At 43.8% G+C, this 20312-nt stretch overlaps 1 protein-coding gene across 1 annotated transcript in view; it reads right to left on the bottom strand.

The window, feature by feature from the left end:
• The window catches only part of KCNK10 (potassium two pore domain channel subfamily K member 10), a 130116-nt gene that overhangs the window by 19607 nt on the left and 90197 nt on the right, over nucleotides 1-20312 (bottom strand). The gene's annotated exons all lie outside the window — the stretch shown is intronic.

The raw sequence follows: 20312 nt of genomic DNA, 5'->3' as shown, positions 1-20312 counted from the left end.
TCTGGAATTTGTTAATTCTTTGTTATTCTTAATACATTGTTTCTTGAATCCCGCATACAATGAGCTGTTGCCTGGGAGTATCAGACACACAATCATCTATCTTTCTAATACAGAATGTGCCAATGCAATGCAGGTCTGGGTGTCTGGGTGTGGATACAGATGTATTTTTGGTGGTCAAATCACAGGCATGGACTGCCCATGCATTTGTCCCACAAACCCCCTTCTGCTTCCTATTTAATAGGAACATAGGAAGGTGCCTTATACTGAGTCAGACCCTGGGTCCATCTAGCCCAGCATTGTCAAGACTGAGTGGCAGCAGCTCTACAGAGTCTCAGGCATGATTTTTTCCAACCCTACCTGGAGATGCCGGGGATCGAACTTGAGACCTCTTGGATGCAAGTCACATGCTCTACCACTGAGCGACATCTCCTCCTCTTTGCTCTTGGTGAAGCTATCAACAGTCCTTCTGGCAGAAGACTAAGTTGTACTGGCTATTGGTGGCCAGTTTAAGGTGTTATAGTGCCTTCTGTTGTTGCTTTCCCCCCCCTATTGTTTTGCACGCCTGGGCTAGAGAGTGAGATTAAAAATTCAAAATAAATATGAACAACTAATATTTCTGAATACTGTGTGCTACAGGAGGACACAACCAACCTGTTTACTTTTTAAAAAATACATCAAACTGGTGATCTGTGAAAGCACAGAATTCCTCACTCCCACAGCTGAAGCACCTCAGATTGATGGGGCAGGATATTGCATTATACAGTACTAAAGTGAAAATCCATTCTTCCCTTGTCTGTAAAGATCCAAAATGCTAGACCTCATTGCTTTTGGGTTTAATCCAGTAAGGCAATTCTTCCTCTGATGACTTGCTGGGTGGAGGGTGGAAAAGTTCTGTTCAGAGAATATACAGTAAGCAAATATCTTTCTGTTGTGTTCAAAATTCCCTTAATCTGGGCCACAATTTACTTACTTTCAGGACCGCTTACTAGAGTTGAGATTTCTGGGACAAAATACTCATTTATTGTACCAATTTCATCTAAAGTTAGGCACATAGTGACAGAGGGCCTTCTCAGTCATGGCACCCATCTGTGGAATGCCCAGTGTCGCACAAAGACCTTTTTATTTGCCTGGGCATTTCAGCATCTAGTCTATGCTGGCTAATTGGTATTATCCATGCTCGGTCCATTCTGCTGAATTCAATGGTTTGTTTTTAGTCAGTGTTTATGCTGTTTTATTTTATCTTGTAATAGTTTCCATAATTATTATTGTCTTCATTTTATTTTACACTGCAGTGAAAGTTTTTAGTCAAGGGTGACATAGAAATATCCTAAATAAATAAATGTAAGCTATAGGCTGGCCAGTCTGCAATCACTGTATTTATTAAAAATACATATGAATATTATGGAGAGATGGATTATATATCCTGTCTATTCTACAATACCTCTAGGCAGTTTAGAATGATCTACAATCAGCTGTAGAATGAATGGGAAAATTTAATTTATAGCCACATTAACACACAGGCTCAATTTTCTCATCAAAATCAATGGGACTTCAAGGGCACAATCCTGTGCGTGTTTGGACAGAAAAAAAGTCCTACAACTCCAAGCATTCCCCAGCCAGCATGGACTGGCAGTTGAGGACTTTTTTGTCTTAACATGCATAGGGTTGTGCCCCAAAGTGCTAATATTGGCTAGATTGTAGCCTAGTTGTCACAGAGGTGATAATGCTGTGTCGGGGCTATACCACTTTACACTGCAGAAACGGCTCATATGATGAAATGCTCCTACTTAGAAGAAGAAGATGACAATTCCTACCCAGGGAAAACTAGCATGTCCTTCACACTGTCCTTCTCAATAAAACAAAAATAAAAGCAAGCAACCATTTAAAAATATTTGTTAAAGGCTTGGGAGAATGAAAAGGTCTTTGCCTGGCATCAAAAAGTCAACAAAGTAGGCACCAGGTAGACCTCTGTAGATATTCCACAATTCGGAGGCCACCAGAGAAAGGGCAAAAAAAGAATGATGGGAGTTGTAATCCAACAACATCTGGAGGTTGCCCGCATATCACGACCTCAGTGAGAATTAGTCCTGTGTCCCTCATGTTTTCACATTAGCTTTTCAAACCGGGAATGTGCTTTTTATGCAGAGACATGATCTCATTTCAGATTAGATCATCTAGAAGGGAAATAAGGTTTCAGAAAATTCTCTCTACAACATTCCCTACAGAAATACCATCTGTGAACTGGGTAGTTACCAATCCAACAGCCAACGAACATCCCCGTTGCTCTTGACTGAAAAAGCTGAAACTGCATTTCCTCAGGTCTGAAAAGGTCACTTGAAGGTGAAACATTGCAGTCAATTGCCAGGTAGCACTTTGGGGGTAGGGAATAATCCCACAGGTCTCAGCAGCTCAATTTTCCTTCAGGTTATTATTCCCTCCTGTAATTTTCATAGCTATTTGTCTGCTCTGTGTCTATTTTTCAAGAAAGAACAGTGAATGAACAGAAGAAAAATAAACAAACAACCCATCAAACTCAAGGCACAAAAAGTGTGTGTGTGTGTGTGTGTGTGCATGCGCGTGTGCACACACACCACTGATAAAGAACATCTTGAGTATTAAGCAATCTGTTTTGAACATATTATGCCAGTGTTTCGTCAACTTCACTGCCTTCCAGTCCATTTCCATGCCCAATGGAAAGTGCAAGGGTGCAGAATCTCTTTTGGACCAAGAGCTGGATTCCATTTTGGAGAAGTTCTTGGGGGACCACATGGGTGGGGCCAAAGGCAAAAAATGCCAGCCTGTTTTAGCGTGAAGCTCTTACTGCCGTTAACTAAGCCTTAGGAGAGGCATTTCAACCTTTTACCGCACAAACCGGGAAGCCACCAAACGCTTGATGGTTGGGGGAAAGGGTGCATCTAGGGGAAGGGGTGTGGCCTTCTGGGGAAACCCAGAGGGCCAGATTTCGTCCCTGGGCCTGAGGTTCAACACTCCTGCTTTTTAAAAAAATCTCTAAAACAGCCATAAATTGTTCTAATATATTTCTTCTCAGACCATGAGGTTATTCTAGGAGGATCTTCTCTGAGTGCCACACCGAGTGAGATCTGGCAAAGTGGCTACAAAAAGAAAGGGCCCTTTCTGTGACAGATTGTGGAATGCTCTCCTCAGAGAAGCTCATTTGTTTGGATTGGAAATGCCTTTTGTTTGTTGATTCTCCTGAGCATTTTAGGAAGCCTTTAAGGGCTTTTTACAGGATGTTGAGGTTTTTTTTTGGGGGGGGGGGTTATTTATTTATTTATTTACATTTCTATACTGCCCCATAGCTGAAGCTGTCTGGGTAGTTTACAAAAATTAAAACCATTAAAAAATACAGTATGCAATGTTTAAAAACCAGCTGCATAAAAACATACAAACGGTACATACAGAGACAACATACTGTATATGAGCCTGATCTCATCTGGTCTCGTAAGCTAAGCAAGATCAGCCCTGGTTAGGACTTGGATGGGAGACTGCCTGAGAATCGGGCTTCCTGCACTGAGCAGGGGGTTGGACTCGATGCTGTTGTAGGCCCCTTCCAACCCTATGAGTCTATGAACTATGACCTCTATATCTAAAACAATTTTTTTAACATGTTATGCCCCATCTGCTTAATTTTAGTGCTTAATCTTTGTTATGTGTTTATGTATTTGTTTTTTATTGTATTTTAATAATTATGTATATATGCTGCACAGAGAACTTGGGTTATGGAGTGGCAAAGAAAGACCATAAACAAATAAACAAATGCCTGGACTGGGTCCCGATGTTTCATATTTTCCAAACAGTATAATGTGATGTAATGACTTTGGGCACAAATCCCCAAGTGCGACTGCTTCATAGCCTCTGTTCGCTTCAATGTGTTGTGCAGGGATCTTATATCACTAGTAATAGAAAAGGGAGTGTCAGGGTTCAGCTCTGCCCAGACCTGGAACCCTGGGTCTCCTCGGGGTCAAACTAAATGTTCTCCTAATCATGCATAGTGTAGCTACACGTGATTGTATTCCCTACTGTCCCGCAAGCACACACAGCCCCAATTTAGATTGGGACCATGGCACTTCAGGAGAGGAGGGCTTAAGACTAGAGGTCTCCATGCCAGTGGCCCAGGTTCCTGGCTATCTCTTGGAACTGCTCCATCTCCATCATTACCCCCAGGATCACAGGAAGCAAGGGGATGGTGCCACAGACAGGAGCTCCAGAGCTGCTAGCAAAGTGCCTGATTAAATGTCTGTCAGTCTACTCAGGAGGAAGGGGGAGGGCATTCAAACACCTGCCTGTGTCAGGGCCCGGCTGAGAACCAGGAAAGGGTGGAGCTTCCAGACCCCGGATGAGCCCTCAGTTTGAACTGCGTCATAGCAGAAGGGGGACTTTTCAAGAAGCATGTTCACTCCTGAGGTCCCTCGGGCGACAGCACTGTCACCGTCGAAGCGCATGAGCTCCTATAAAAAACGTACAAGTATGAGGTACCAACTTTATTATTCAGCCTGAGTTACTTGTGAGTTGGGCTGGCCTGGCCTCCAGATTAATGTCTGAAGGAATGTAGCACCCCCCAAGAATACAGTCATTGGTCAACAATATATTACAGCTTTCCTCAGCCTGGTGCCCTCCAGATGTGTTGAAACTCCAACTCCCAATGGCCATGCTAGCTAGGAATGGTGGGAGTTTAAGTTTCAACACATCTGGAGGGCACCAGGCTGAGGAAATCAGATGTATTAGCTCAAGAATTAAACCAAACATTCATTCCTCAAAATGGATTTCTAAACAACCCCCCAAATCCAATCCACAATTTGGAGGCAGTCACAGCCGACACAATGAACCAGATAAAAACCTGGATAAAAGAACGTGCAGAAGGTAGTCTGAGAACGAGTTTATTTCCAACAAATTCATGGCTGCCCAGGATTTATCTTGTCCCTGTCTGTATGCAGGCTTTGTTTTTGCTCATCTAAAGAAACTGACAATGCAGCCAAAGCACTAGGATATGAAGCAAATGTTATGGCATGAAATTGATCATGCTTTCAGGATGCTATGTCTGCAGTTGCTGTAAATCTCATAGGTTTGCTTTATTTCCAGAAGTAACCTCTCAGTCCCCTTTTGTTTTTCTATTAGAAATCTGGCGCTTGATGGCACATGTAGTGTGTGCTGTGGATTTGGAATTCTGAGTGTGTGTCATGGTTGCTCACAAAATGGCTGCTATGGGGGGCTTGCCCATTTATAAAATGGCTGCCATGGGGGGCATGGCCAGTCACAAGACACTCATTTCCCAGAAGGCAGACTGGAGAAACTAAAAGAAAAGTAACATGCCCATGAACATAAGTATGTTAACGGGAAAGGCAGAGGTGAGGATCTATGTACAAGGCAGAGGTGTGGAAGCTGAGCTCCAAAACACCACACCACACTTTTGAACCCAAATAAAGATGGTACTGGAGGGCGGCACTTTGCTTTGCAGCATGCCAGCCTCTCCGTTTAAAAAAAAAAAGGAGGGGCAGGCAGCCTGGTGGGCACCAAGAGATGTGAGAGAGACTCTTGTCCACAGGCACCACATTGGGGAACCCACATTGTGCTGCTGTTATATCCAATGCTGTCCTTCCATTCATAAAGGTGTCATTAAATGGAAGAGAGAGGGAGGTGACTTTTGCAAATCTCCCCTTCCCTGTGCCCTTCCAAACAGGGTGAAAGGTGGTGCTGGGGGCTAAAGTAAAAAGATGAAATTTGTGAAGATCATCTCCCTCGCTTTCTGTTCATGGAAGCCTCTGCTAGATCAAGCAGCCTTCTATAAATGGAAGGATAGCATTGGATACAAACCAATAATAATAATAATAATAATAATAATACATTTTCAGAATCACTACTTCTACCGAACATCCAAATCAGCGCTTAGATTATTATGATTAATATCATCTTTCCCATTACTCCCTTTCTCAATTATTGATCATGACTCAAAGCAGGCATGTTGTAAAACAGAAATGAAATCCTTGTCATTTCGAGTATAATGTTATGCATTTTTAAAGTGTTGAGTTCATAGGTATTTAAGCACATTATTGTTTCAAATTTCTAGTCACCATGGTGATTTGTGCAAAATATGAGCAAGAAAAGGGGAATAATGATCATTGGCCCTGGTCCAACTTAAGCTGCAGTTTGGATAGGAAGTACCTCTGGTGTTTGGAAAGTGTGAATAGGTCTTTACTTCTATGGAGTAGCATCCGTTTCAACCTCTCATTTTCACAGAGAGGAGCCCAGGTAGTACATACAGTACAGCAAACTCTTAATCGTGCATTTAGCCCTTGTTTGTTTCCTGCTTCTGTGCAGCAGGAATAATTACTTTGGGCTCATAGGACCATTGCAGTGAGTGCGCTGGGATTTAAAGTGGTGTGATTAACACTACAGTTAATGGGGAGTCATGCCAGTCCATCTCCACAGTGCACTGGGGAAGAAATCCTTTCAAAACAACAGTTCCCTATCTTCTTCAACCCCTTCATGGATCACTGCCTTGTCGTGGCGAAGGGGCTTGCGTAACTCAGGGAAGCCATAAGCTATGCCGTGCAGGGCCACCCAAGATGGACAGGTCATGGCAGAGAGTTCTGACAAAATATGGTCCACTGGAGAAGGAAATGGCAACCCACTCCAGTATTCTGGCCAAGAAAACTCCATGGAACATATCACAAGGCTAAAAGAGATGACACCGGAAGATGAGCCCCTCAGGTCGGAAGGTGTCCAATATACTACTGGGGAACAGCAGAGGGTATTTCCAAGTAGCGCCAGAAAGAGTGAAATGGCTGGGCCAAAGCTGAAAGGACACTCAGCTGTGGATGTGTCTGGTGGTGAAAAGAAAATCCGATGCTGTAAAGAACAATATTGTTTAGGAACTTGGAATGTAAGAACAATGAATCAAGGTAAGCTGGAGGTGGTCAAACATGAGATGGCAAGATTGAACATCGACATCTTGGGAATCAGCAAACTAAAATGGACAAACATGGGCGAATTTAATTCAGGTGACCATTATATCTACTACTGTGGGCAAGAATCCCTCATAGTCAACAAAAGGGTGGGAAAAGCAGTACTGGGGTACAATCTCAAAAACGACAGAATGATCTCAGTACGAATCCAAGGCAAACCATTCAACATCACAGTAATTCAAGTCTATGCCCCAACCACTGAGGCCAAAGAAGCTGAGGTTGATCGGTTCTATGAAGACCTACAACACCTTCTAGAACTAACACCAAAAAAAGATGTCCTCTTCATCATAGGGGATTGGAATGCTAAAGTAAGAAGTCAAGAAATCACCGGGATAACAGGCAAGCATGGCCTTGGTGTACAAAATGAAGTGGGACAAAGGCTAATAGAGTTTTGCCAAGAGAACATGCTGATCATAGCAAACACACTTTTCCAACAGCACAAGAGGCGAATCTACACATGGACATCACCAGATGGTCAATATTGAAATCAGATTGATTATGTCCTTTGCAGCCAAAGATGGAGAAGCTCTATACAGTCAGTAAAAACAAGACCTGGAGCTGACTGTGGCTCAGATCATGAGCTTCTTATTGTAAAATTTTGTCTTAAATAGAAGAACATAGGGAAAACCACTAAACCATTCAGGTATGACCTAAATCATATCCCTGATGAATATACAGTGGAGGTGAGGAATAGATTTAAGAGATTAGACCTGATAGACAGAGTGCCTGAGGAACTATGGATGGAGGTCCGTAACATTGTTCAGGAGGCAGCAACTCAATCCATCCCAAAGAAAAAGAAATGCAAGAAAGCCAAGTGGCTGTCTGATGAGGCTTTACAAGTAGCTGAGGAAAGAAGGGAAGCAAAAAGCAAGGGAGAAAGGGGAAGATATATCCAACTGAATGCAGAGTTCCAGAGAATAGCAAGGAGAGACAAGAAGGCCTTCTGAAATGAACAATGCAAAGAAATCGAGGAAAACAACAGAATGGGAAAGACTAGAGATCTTTTCAAGAAAATCGGAGACTTCAAGGGAACGTTTTGTGCAAAGACAAGCATGATAAAGGACAAAGAAGGCAGGAACCTAACAGAAGCAGATGAGATTAAGAAGAGGTGGCAAGAATACACAGAAGAACTATACAGGAAAGATCTTAATGTCCCCGATAGCCATGACAGTGCAGTCACTGAACTTGAGCCGGACATCCTCGAGAGTGAAGTCAAGTGGGCCTTAGGAAGCATTACTAACAACAAAGCTAGCGGAGATGACAGCTGAGCTATTTAAGATCCTAAAAGATGATGCTGTTAAAGTGCTGCACTCAATATGCCAACAAATTTGGAACACTCACCAGTGGCCACAAGACTGGAAAAGGTCAGTTTACATTCCAATTCCAAAAAAGGGCAATGCCAAAGAGCGTTCAAACTACCATACAATTGCGTTTATTTCACATGCCAGCAAGGTTATGCTCAAAATCCTACAAGCTAGGCTTCAGCAGTATGTGAACCGAGAACTACCGGAAGTACAAGCAGGGTTTCGAAGAGGCAGAGGAACTAGAGATCCAATCATCAACATTCGCTGGATCATGGAGAAAGCAAGAGAATTCCAGAAAAATGTCTATTTCTGCTTCATTGACTACACTAAAGCCTTTGATTGTCTGGATCACAACAAACTGTGGCAAATTCTTCAAGAGATGGGAGTGCCAGGCTACCTTACCTGTCTCCTGAGAAACCTATACGAGGGTCAAGAAGCAACAGTAAGAACCGGACATGGAACAACCGATTAGTTCAAAATTGGGAAAGGAGTATGACAAGGCTGCATATTGTCGCCCTGCTTATTTAATTTATATTCAAAGTACATCATGAGAAACGCCAGGTTGGATGAATCACATTAAGGAATTAAGATTGCTGGGAGAATTATCAACAACCTCAGATACGCAGATGATACCACCCTAATGGCAGAAAGCAAAGAGGATCTAAACAGCCTCTTGTGGAGGGTGAAAGTGGAGAGTGCAAAAGCTGGTTTGAAACTCAACATTAAAAAAACTAAAATCATGGCATCTGGCCCCATCACTTCCTGGCACATAGAAGGGGAAGAAATGGAAGCAGTGACAGATTTTATTTTCTTGGGCTCCAAGATCACCGCAGACGGTGACTGTAGCCATGAAATTAAAAGACGCTTGCTCCTTGGGAAGACAGCTATGGCAAACCTAGACAGCATAGTAAGAAGCAGAGACATCACCTTGCCGACAAAGGTCCGTCTAATCAAAGCTATAGTTTTCCCAGTAGTAATGTATGGCTGTGAGAGCTGGACTATAAGGAAGACTGAGCGCCGAAGAATTGATGCTTTCGAACTGTGGTGCTGGAGAAGACTCTTACGAGTCCCCTGGACTGCAAGGAGGTCAAATCAGTCCATCCTAAAGGAAATCAACCCTGAGTGCTCATTGGAAGGACAGATCCTGAAGCTGAAGCTCAAATATTTTGGCCACCTAATGCGAAGAGAAAACTCCCTGGAAAAGACCCTGATGCTGGGAAAGATTGAAGGCAAAAGGAGAAGGGGACGGCAGAGGATGAGATGGCTAGATAGCATCACCGATGCAATGAATATGAACTTGAGCACACTCCGGGAGAGAGCGGAGGACAGGAAGGCCTGGCGTGCTATGGTCCATGGGGTCACAAAGAGTCGGGCACGACTGAACGACTGAACAACAACAAAATCTTCTTCAAGCCCGGATGGGTGTGATAGCAATTTGTAATATCTTTAGGTTAAGGCTAAGAGTCTTAGAAGGGTGAGCACAGGCCACTGCTAAGGAACAAAAAAAAAACACACTGCTAAAACAAAACAAAAAGATGAGTCAACCTTTGGGCCCAGGAGCATAGTTATCAAGTTGTGGCTCAGACTGGCCATACTCCAGCCCTGACTGGCCAGCAGCCTGAACTGTTGTCAGAAAACTGTTTGTGTAATTTTATAGTCCCCAGATTCCGTGTCTTCCTTTTTGTCCTCATGCTTGCTCCCTTTTCACACCTGGGGAAAGTTACTCCCAGCAACAATACCTGCTATTTATATAGGATTGGATCTAATGCTGTCATTCCGCTGATGGAAGCAGTTCCATCCCTGGAACCAGGAGGGGCGCGATTGCCCCTCCCTCAACCCCTGGAGGAACCCTCTGGGGCAGATTTTCAGGTGGTGCAGAGGGCTGCAGTGAAGAGAGAGGGGGAATGCCCCATCATGCCAGCAGACTTCCACTAGCACAACATTGGATTTAACCGACCATACTGTATACTTTTCAAAGTACTTCATTTGCATACTTCATTGTAAATATTACAACAACCCTATACAGTAGGTCAACAAGAGCGAGGCCAAAGATGAATGATAGGCTTTTTTCCTTTTTTTTAAGTTGAAGTCAGTTCACAAGAAGAATCTCTGCTCGTGGTGGGTATGCTTCATCCCACCTTCACCTCCTGTAAACAGATTTTAAAATATTGTTTCAATATAGAAAGGACAGGCATTTTATATTGGTCCAAAAATGTACAAAACTTGTTTAACCAGGGACAAAAGAAATACATAGAGATGTCTAAGCATTCTTAAAAAAAAAAAAGTCATAGGTAGATATGGATCAATATGAAGAAAACTGTTCTCAGTGTTTTGTTGTGATATGACAATATGGCTGAATTTTTAACTGTATAATGTGTACTTATGTATTAATTCTGAATATTTACAATGTGTTGTTTATAGCTATGTAGTGCTATTTTTATTAACATTCTAATTTTGTTTTAATTTACACATTAATTAAAATATGTTAATTAAAACAAAACAAAACGGAGATGTACAAGCATCCCACTGCTTGCTCTGAAAATAAAGGGGGAGGGTGTTGAATGTTTACATCAAACACACAAAAACCTCTGTTTAGCCTCCGCTCACCCTTCCTTGCCATTTCCCTTTTCCCCAAGCCAAAGAAAGCTTCCTTTGGAGAACAGGAAGCAAGTGGAAGAGGGCTCCCATCAACACAGAGCACAAATCTGGTCCACCTGGGGTCCCGCTCTAGCACTCTGGGCTTCCTCAGAAGGCCACACCTCCTTCCCTTGGCCACACCCCATTGGCCCTGACCATTGATCGTTTCGTGGCTTCCCGGCTTTTCTGCAGTTTTTCCCCCATTCTAAAAAGTTGACATGCGTCTCCTAAGGCTTACATACTGGCAGTAACGACTTTCAGCTAAAATATCCTGGTACTTTGTGGCACTGCCCTTTTTTGTGTGTTTGGCCCCACCCACTACTGGAATGTGACCCTGAGAACTTCTCAGAAATAGAATTCAGCTCCAGGGCTAAAAGCAGTTCAACATCGCTGGGTCTAGCATATTATTATCTATTCTGACTGGCAGTGTCTCTCCAGAGTCTGAGAGAGTCTTTCTCATCACTTGCCACCTGGTTCCTTTACCTGGAGTTGACAGGAATTGAGGCTGGGACTTTCTGCATGCAAAGCATGTGTTCTGCTACCGAGAAATACTTTCTGCGGGGCCTCTGTTGGGTAATAAATGGTGCAGGGAGGGTTACTTTCTGCCACAGATCATGGGGCTTGAGTAGAAGCCTCCCTGACTCATGAGACCCTTCTTCAATACTGAGCAACAACTTCTAGGTCCCACCCATCTGGGATAATTAAAAGGGGCAGGATTTCCAGATGGAACTGTATGGCTTTACAAAAGGCTTGAGCTCCAGTGCCCTTTTAAGTGCGGGAACTACCTATTACAAGAAACAGAGGACTGCCCCTGCCTATAGCCATCAGTAACTGAGTGCTTCTATGGTTCTGACTGACATCTCCCCTGTCACCCCCCCCCTCATTTCCCAGTGGCTACCTGTAATGCTGAGAATTCTTTCACCCCCTCACTCAACCCACAGTGGCAGCTGGTAAACTGGACATAATAGCTGCCATTTCTGGCAGCCAATTTTTACCGCAACATGCCTACAAGACTGAAATTGCATGAGTTGATGAGCCCTCTAGCTGCGAATTCAAATATGTCCCAAAAAGAGGAACAGCCTCTCACTGGGCAAGTTTGCTAAACTATGATTATTATAATAACCATATTATGACTATAACAAACCATATTATAACTATCATAACCAAACAACAACAACAACAGGCACCACACTTTAAGAAGGATGCAGACAAACTGCAGAGGGTTCAGAGGAACAAAGATGATCAGAGGACTGGAAACAAAGCCCTATGAGGAGAGACTGAAAGAACTGGGCATGTTTAGCCTTGAGAAGAGAAGACTGAGGGGTGATATGATAGTGCTCTTCAAGTACTTGAAAGGCTGTCACAGAGAGGAAGGCCAGGATCTCGTCTCCATCATCCCAGACTGCAGGACACGGAATAATGGGTTCAAGTTACAGGAAGCCAGATTCTGGCTGAACATCAGGAAAAACTTCCTGACTGTTAGAGCAATACGACAATGGAACCAATTACCAGGGGAAGTAGTGGGCTCTCCCACACTGGAGGCATCCAAGATGAAGCTAGACAGCCATCTGTCGGGGATGCTTTGACTTAGATTCCTGCATTGAGCAGGGGGTTGGACTTGATGGTCTTATAGGCCCCTTCCAACCCTATTATTCTATGATTCTATGACTCTAATACTAAGCAGAAGCAACTAAGGTTAAGTGTTACATTCTGATGTTGTTCCCCTCTCTGTCTCTGGCACAGCCACAAGCAGGACAGCAGAAGCCAGAGTTCTCCTGAGTGTAGACAAGATGGAGAACTGGTTCGCTTCAAGAAAGCATCTGATTGTCCTTGCAGTTGTGTCAGAGGAAAGGGGGGGGGAACAGGTGAGTCTGAGGCTCGTACTGGATCACTCACAGAATGTTAAGCCATAGTTTAGTGTTATGTCCTTATGTTAAGGTCTGAACACAGAACACCAATTCTGGCCTGCTTGCACTGGCTGCCTGTATATTTCAAGGTGCTGGTTTTGATCTATATAGCCTGACACAGCTGAGGAACAAAATACCTGATGGAGTGCCTCTTCCAGTATGAACATACCCATACATCGGAGTGCTCATAATCAGCTTTTTAAAAAATGTTATTTTTTTTATTTTAATTGGATTTTTTAATTTTTGTATATAAAAAGTCATAAACAAAATACTAAATTTCTCTCTAACTTAAAAAATAGTTATAATTAAAACTCATCAACCATACTTAACCCATGCTTACAGTCTCATAAAAATGAAGTTACCTACCAATCAAACATAGGCATTAATTTCAGTTTTTCATCTTTGTCCAGCCTAACTTCCAGCTCTTGCTTTGCTTTCTGGGCTTCCTGTTTCTCTAACTAAAGTTGCATGTGCAAAGACACAGGCTACATAGGATTGTTGTTCTGTTCTTATGTGGTGGTGGAGTTGGGCCAAGCAAGGCAGAGGAGTTAACACAGAAAGACAATATACTGGGGTGGATAAAAAATCAACACTTTAAAAAATTTGATTTTTCTCAGCCCAGTAACTATCAAACCTTGCTTTGACCTATCAGTCATGGGCATTTCATTTATTTGCAACTTTAATTTTTGTGAGGGCAAGGCTGGGCCAAGATAGAAGCAAAAATGAGCAGCCGTGGAAAGAGAGAAGACAAAGTTGTCTAGTGTGTATCTTCCTGTATTCTCTGACTAAGACTGCGATCCTATTACCTGGGAATAAGCCCCATTGAACTCAATTGGAACTTATTTCTGAGGAGACATGTATAGGATTGAGCTGTTACCCTCAATCTGTCATGGGTGCTGGTCATAAGAAAGACCCTAAGTGGGAATATTTCAAAGACATTTCCTTTATAGGTAAGAAAGGAAAGCATGCAAAATATATAAAGTGAGACAAAGAGATACAAAACCTGCTTGTATGAATGAAACAGTGTAAATAATACTCTATCTAGTTGTAGATTAACATGGCTTGGTGGACAAATTTGCACCATTGTTCAGGAAATACATGCAAACATTTCAATGGGGAACTTTATTTAAGTTTACTATTTTTCTTGCCAATTTAAATCAATCCACCATGCCATACAGTATGATGGGTATCTGAGGCCCTCCGCCAGGTGCCTCCTCCAAGGGACGTTTGGAGGAAAGCAACAAGGGAGATGGCCTTTTCGGTGCTGGCCTTGCAATTGTGGAATACTTCACCCATGAGGTTCGCCTGGCACCAACACTGTCATCCTTTTGGTACCAAGTTAAGACTTGCCTCTACTCCCAGGCATTTGACAGTATGTGATAAGGTTATAACTGGCCTTGTGATTTTTATAGTTGATTGTTTTAAATGGTTTTGTATGTAAATGGTTTTTATACTATGTTTTATATTTTATTTTAAAGGTTTTAATATTTTGTAAACTGCCCAGAGAGCTTTGGCTATTGGGCAGTATAGAAATGTAAGAAAGCAATGTCCAAAATAGCCCATTCACTGACTGAATCCCCTGTGGAAAGGCCACTAAACACTTTGAGAATTGAGGTTACAGAGGAATAACTAGACCTTGCTCTGCCACTTGAAATCCAAACTGATAATTTTGATAAACAAAGCTGAAGCAGTTAAGGGAGAATTAGCACAAGGTAGGCTAACAAGACACTCCCTCAAGAGCTATTTATACCCACAGCGTAATAACTTCAAAATTGGCTTCGGTTTGATTTTGTCCTGAAGCCAGGTTTTCTGTCCAAAAAATAACAACAACCCATAAGCATTCTAACACATGAGGTTTACAAAATTCTTGATACAGTTGGTTTGTAATATGAATGCAAAACTCATGTTGGCCACAATTCTCATTTGAAATACAAATACCTCCTCCCACCCTCTCTTTCATTTTCTCTTCCAGGTTAACACTCCCATGAATAGTACAAGAGACTCTCAAAGATAATTTAAACTTTTTGTATGAAAACACCCTCAGTCAACAGCATTCAAGCAGAATAAGCCTGACAATTCACCTTATCTTCAGAGGTTAAGTTGGTCTTTAAATTGTTGCCAAAAGTGTGTGAAAGAACTTTCTAAGGTGCAATCAAAATACAGTGCCCTCAAGTAGTAATCCACACTAGTAACCAAATTAAGTCTTTTGGAGGATGCACACATCATAGAATCATAGAATCATAGAATCATAGAATAGTAGGGTTGGAAGGGGCCTGCAAGGCCATCGAGTCCAGCCCCCTATTCAATGCAGGAATCCAAGTCAGAGCATCCCTGACAGATGGCTGTCCAGCCTCGTCTTGAACGCCTCCAGTGTGGGAGAGCCCACCACCTCCCTAGGTAATTGGTTCCATTGTCGTATTGCTCTAACAGTCAGGAAGTTTTTCCTGATGTTCAGCCGGAATCTCACTTCCTGTAACTTGAGCCCATTATTCCGTGTCCTGCACTCTGGGATGATCAAGAAGAGATCCTGGCCTTCCTCTCTGAGACAACCTTTCAAGTACTTGAAGAGTGCTATCATATCTCCCCTCAGTCTTCTCTTCTCAAGGCTAAACATGCCCAGTTCTTTCAGTCTCTCTTCATAGGGCTTTGTTTCCAGTCCCCTGATCATCTTTGTTGCCCTCCTCTGAACCCTCTCCAGTTTGTCTGCATCCTTCTTAAAGTGTGGTGCCCAGGACTTGACACAGTACTCCAGCTGAGGCCTAACCAGTGCTGAGTAGAGGGGAACTAGTACTTCCCGGGATTTGGAAGCTATGCCAGCTCCAAATAGCATTTGCCTTTTTTGCAGCCACATCACATTGTTGGCTCATATTCAGCTTGTGATCAACAACAATTCCAAGATCCTTCTCGCTTGTAGTGTTGTTGAGCCACGTATCCCCCATCTTGTAACTGTGCATTTGGTTTCTTTTTCCTAGGTGCAGAACTTGGCATTTCTCCCTGTTAAATGTCATTTTGTTGTTTTCTGCCCAGCACTCCAGTCTATCCAGATCACTTTGAATTTTGTTTCTATCTTCCAAAGTATTAGCTATCCCGCCCAATTTGGTGTCATCTGCACCTCCTCCTCCAAGTCATTAATTAAAATGTTGAAGAGCACTGGGCCCAGGACTGAGCCCTGCGGTACCCCACTCGTTACCTCTCCCCAATTTGAGAAGATCCCATTGATAAGCACTCTTTGAGTCCGATTCTGTAGCCAACTGTGGATCCACCGGATCGTTGTTTCATCTAGCCCACTTTGAGCTAGTTTGCTCATCAGGATATCATGGGGCACTCTGTCAAAAGCTTTGCTGAAGTTGAGGTATATTATGTCTACAGCATTCCCATGGTCCTCAAGGGAGGTGACTTCATCAAAAAACGTGATCTGATTCGTCTGGCAGAACTTGTTCTTGTCAAATCCATGTTGGCTTCAAGTAATCACTGCATTGTTATCAAGGTGCCTACAGATGGATTGCTTTATCATCTCCTCCAGAATTTTCCCAGAGATTGATGTCAGACTAACTGGTCTGTAGTTCCCAGGATCCTCCTTCTTACCCTTTTTGAACATAGGGACAACATTAGCCCTCCTCCAGTCATCTGGCACTTCATCCGACCTCCATGATTTCTCAAAGAGAATCGACAGCAGTTCTGAGAGTTCTTCTGCCAGTTCCTTTATGACTCTAGGATGCAGTTCATCTGGCCCTGGAGATTTGAACTCATTCCAAGTAATTAGGTGTTCCTTGACCATATGCCTATCGATCTCCAGCTGCAATCCTGCCCCTTCAGCCTGTACTTCGCCTTTGCCAGGGGGTCATAGACCCTCTTTTGGGAGAAGACTGAGCCAAAGTAGGAATTGAGCACCTCTGCCTTTGTCATCTGTTATCGTTTTGCCATCCTTATTTAATACCTGAACAAGCATTTATTTCCTCTGCCTTTTACTATGCACGTAGCTGAAGAAAGTCTTTTTGTTGCTTTTAGCATCCCTCGCTAACCTCAGCTCGTTCTCAGCTTTAGCCTTCCTGATGCCATCCCTGAAATTCTGTGCTACCTGCCTATACTCTTCCTTTGTTACTTGGCCTTATTTCTGCTTCCTGTATGTGTCCTTTTTTGTTTTCAGGTCATCTCTAAGCTTTTTGTGAAGCCACACTGGCTTCTTCTGTTGTCTTTTCTCCTCGTTGGAATGGTTTGTAATTATGCCTTGAGAATTTCCTTTTTTAAAAGCTCCCACCCGTCTTGGACTCCTTTTCTCGTTAGCGTCGCTTGCCATGGGACCTTACTGATCATTGTTCTGAGTTTATGAAAATCAGCTTTCCTAAAATCAGGGTACGCGTTTGACTACACTCGGCTTTTGCTTCCCTTAGAACCAAGAACTCAAGTACAACATGGTCGCTTTCCCCCAGAGTTCCTGTAACTGCTACTTTATCCACTAAGTCATTGCTGTTGGTTAGGATCAAGTCAAGGATAGCCAATCCTCTAGTTCCTTCCTCTACTTTCTGTAGGAGGAAGTTATCCGCCACACAAGTCTGGAATTTCCTGGAGGGGCCATGTTTTGCAGAATTTGTCTCCCAACAAATATCGGGGAAATTGAAGTCCCCCATTACTACTACATCATGCTTCCTTAAAACATTGGCTATTTGCTTTTCAAAAGTTTCATCCTCGTCTTCTCCTTGATTGGGTGGCCGGTAGTAGACTCCGACCACCAGGTCCCTTTTATTCTTTGCTCCATTTATTTTGATCCAGATGGTCTCGATGGGGCTACCAAGCTCATCCTCCTGTATTTCTGTGCAGAGATACGTATTTTTCACATACAGTGCAACCCCACCTCCCTTTCTGTTCCTCCTGTTCTTTTTGAACAAGTTATATCCTTCAATTGCTGTATTCCAGTCATGAGAGTCATCCCTCCAAGTCTCAGGTATACCCATCAAGTCATAATTTCCCTCTTGTTATAGGGATGTACGAAAATCACTTACCTTTCGCGGATTATGCTGATGGTGGGGGGGAGGCGTTCCGTCCCTCCCCCCGGAATCCTGGCCGGGGGGGGGAGGCACTCCGTTCCTCCCCCCGGAATCCTCCGCGGCCGGCTGTGCTCCGCGGCAGCTCCACAGAGCAGCCGGCCAGGCCCAGCCAGGCCAGAGCCGTCCACAGCTGGATTTCTGGCCGTGGAGGGCTCTGGGTTAAAAAAAAAACCAAAAACCCGCGTATGCAAATGGTGGCGGCTACAGCCGCAGCCATTGGCGTTCCTTCTTTTTGGCCGTCTTAATCTACGTAAATATTTACGTAGACTATGATGGCGAAAATAAGGGGAACGCAAATAGCGTAGCGGGCGCTATTTGCGTTCCCCTTATTTTCGCCGTCTTAGTCTACGTAATTATTTACGTAGAGTAAGACAGCCCAAAATAAGGAACGCAAATGGTGGCGGCCATAGCTGCCACCATTTGCGTACGCCTTTTTTTTTTTACCCAGACGTTTTAGGCTACGTAAAAACTTACGTAGCCTATCACGTCTGTGAAAAAAACAAAACAAAACTGCAAATGGCGGCAGCAGCCGGTCGGAAGGCCAGCCACCACCGCCGGAGCCGCCGCCGCCCGGAAGATCCGCCCCAGGTAAGTCTTGTCCCGGGGGGATCCGCAGGGGGGGCGGGGGGGCAGGCCATTCCACCACAGATTTCTGGGGGCCAAATGCACTGGCATTCGGCCTCCCTGAGATCCGTGGCGGAATTCTCTGCCATCCCTACTCTTGTATTAAGAGTTCAAGTTCGTTCTGTTTGTTTCCCATTCCCTGGGCATTAGTATAGAGACATAGAAGACCATGTGCTTCATAGTCTGGCTTTCTTCCTACATGTGTCTGAAGACTATTATTGGGTGCTATTAGAGCTGTTCTCTCCATTGCAGTGCATGAGCCCTATGTCCATTGTTACCCCCAACTTTACATCTCCCTTCCCCGTAGGATTCAGTTTAAAGCCCTCCTGATGAAGTTCTTCATGCTGTGGCCAAACACATTCTTCCCAGCCTTTGTGAGGTGCAACTCGTCCCTTGCCAACAGCCCATCTTCCAGGAAGTATAGCCCGTGGTCCCAGAATCCAAATCTCTCTCGTCAGCACTACCTTCATAGCCAGTCATTCACCCGGAGTATTTTTCGTTCCCTTTCTATCCCTCTTCTAACTACTGGAAGGATGGATGAGAAAACTATCTGGGCCCCAAAGTTCTTGAGTTTCCTTCCCAAAGCTTCAAAGTCTGATGTGATCTCTTCATAGCTCCGTTTGGCGGTATCATTTGTTCCCACATGGATGAGAAGAAAGGGATACCTGTCAGTGGGCTTTATGAGTGCAGGCAACCTTTCAGTCGCATCTCTAATCCATCCTTCCGGGAGACAACATACCTGGTGAGTCCACGGGTCTTCGGGACATACTTGGGTCTCGATCCCACGCAGCAAGGAGTCTCCCACTACTACCACTCTTCTATTCTTCTTGTTGTAGGCCTGGGTATCATCGCCTCTGTTTGACTGACCTTCAGCCTCTTGCTCACTCTCATGCAGGTTCCCCCCGTGATTCTTCCTCTGCAGGCTGTCCTCCAGTCTCATCCGCAAGTACCTCTTTGACATCATGTCAAAGAGCTAAAATTGAACTATAGTTTTATTCCTGTGGGAGATGTTACTTATCTCACTTTTGAGATATGCTCCAAGATGTCAAACAGAAAGTACAGGAGGGCTGTTAGCAGTAATGTTGCTATAGTGAGCAACCAAATTGCTCCTGGAAGAAATTGGCTGAGAAAATTTCCAAACTGTGGAGCGAATCCCATAAGCTTTCCAGGCGCGCATGCACACACAGTCTTCCCATATGGACACATTTCCTCCTAGTACAGTTACGGCAAGATTTGTGCCCAAGTGAAGTCAAGTGCACAGGTTTGGAACAAGTTATAGAACAACCATGTCAAATGGAATGCAGTTTTATATTGTTGGCCTTTGCACATGAGGTGTGTAATGGAGGAAAATAGAACGAGTGAAAAGAAATCCTTCAGTACATAGAATTCCCTTTGGGTCAAACAGGAAATATCAAATGAGAAAATGATAAGCCACAGTTAGTGTGAAAGCAATTTCTACATACTCAGAACTTGCAGACACAGTCTATTTAGTTAGAGCATGGGTAGGCAATGTCTGGGGGTCAGGGGGCCACATTGCCCCCCACCTAATGTGGGATGCATTCCGCTGCCACCAGATTTACCAATGAATTTGTTGCTGCAGTGGTGGCAGCCTAAACTGCAGTGATTTTGCACTGAAACAAGGTGCATGGGGTGCGTGCACTTTGTGCACAAGCAGAATCACACTTCCGGGAGGCTTCCAGATGTGCAATTCTGCTTGCTAACAAGGCATGCGCACTCTGTAAGCCCTGTTCCAATGCAAAATTGCCACAATTTTGGCAGCCACGGCCATGATTTTGCTGACCACAGTAGAGA

The sequence above is a fragment of the Heloderma suspectum genome, chromosome 1, assembly GCF_057233095.1.
Source record: "Heloderma suspectum isolate Gila_16-S chromosome 1, 16-S_ref, whole genome shotgun sequence".
Lineage (NCBI taxonomy): Eukaryota > Metazoa > Chordata > Lepidosauria > Squamata > Helodermatidae > Heloderma > Heloderma suspectum.
Note: the sequence above shows the minus strand (reverse complement) of the source record. Positions and strands in the feature narration are given on the sequence as shown.